The sequence below is a fragment of the Rhagoletis pomonella genome, unplaced genomic scaffold, assembly GCF_013731165.1.
Source record: "Rhagoletis pomonella isolate Grant_MI unplaced genomic scaffold, Rhpom_1.0 Rhpom_scaffold_21647, whole genome shotgun sequence".
Classification (NCBI taxonomy): Eukaryota; Metazoa; Arthropoda; class Insecta; order Diptera; family Tephritidae; genus Rhagoletis; species Rhagoletis pomonella.
Genome location: NW_023480160.1, coordinates 1 through 1005, shown reverse-complemented (window position 1 = coordinate 1005; position 1005 = coordinate 1). Strand labels below are relative to the sequence as shown.

At 37.5% G+C, this 1005-nt stretch overlaps 1 long non-coding RNA gene across 1 annotated transcript; it reads right to left on the bottom strand.

The window, feature by feature from the left end:
• Positions 1–282: 282 nt before the first annotated feature.
• On the bottom strand, positions 283–947 carry LOC118732521. The gene is made up of 2 exons (XR_004992145.1): positions 909–947; positions 283–638 (listed from the first exon to the last, which is right to left on the bottom strand). It is a non-coding gene; the product is annotated as an uncharacterized LOC118732521 (long non-coding RNA).
• Positions 948–1005: the final 58 nt, after the last annotated feature.

Sequence of the window (1005 nt, the reverse complement as noted above, 5' to 3'; positions counted from 1 at the left end):
TATTTTTTCTTAAAATTTTTTTTTATTGTTTGTTTTTTTTTGTTTCTTTTTTTTTCCTAAGACTTCGAAATTTTGATTTTGTTCTTTTTTCTATTTCCCTGAGATGATTCGGTTCTTTCATATTTTCCTGGTTTGTTTTTTTTTCTTCAATTTCATTCCTCATGTTTTTTTTTTTTCCTTCAGAATTTTCTCTAAGGCTTCAAAATTTTTCTCATTTTTATTTTTATTTTTTTTTTATTTTATTTTTTATTTTTTAAACATATTTTCTTTTTTTTTTTTCTATAGCATTTCCTACACAAATTTCCCTCTCATATATCGTTTGCCCTCTGTAATTCTTCTCTTCAATCTTCCTCAAGTTTGTTTGTTTATCTACCCCTTTCCTCCCAAAACTTCTCTTAATTATTTTTCCTTCCTTCGTCTCTGTGCCTTTGTTTCGGTTCTTCGTATTTTCGCTGGGGGGTTGTTTGCTGCTTCCGGGAAGTTCGTCTCCCCTCTCGTAAAAAGCCTTTACTTCGCTTATGTGGGCTGTCCTCGTCTTTCCGTGTCTTTCGACCTCCACTATAACTGGTGAAGGGAAGTTCTATAGGAGTGGGAGTAGAACCTGCCCGTCTCCTGATACCTAACATAGGGAGTAGAACCTACCCACGGTTGAGAGAATACAAAGGTCGCGCCGATCTCGGACCGCTATTCCTCTCTTAACGAATTTGACAGAATCGTTGTTTGCATGACGTCACACTGGTGCAACTTGTTTACATTTTCATTGCAACATTTTTTCTTCTTCTTCCATTCTTGCTCACGTTTTGGCATTTCTCTCTCGCAATTGCACCAGTGTGACGTCACACAAAAGTTATTCTCAAAAATCCTCTCTGATCGGCGCAATCTTGTATTCTATCATTCTTGGAACCTACCCTATGTGTGCAAAAGCTCCTGAATCTGCAGCAGTCGCCTGACAACTCCTGTCTGCTTTGATTGCTGGCCGGCTATTTATACAAATTGCCGGCCGCA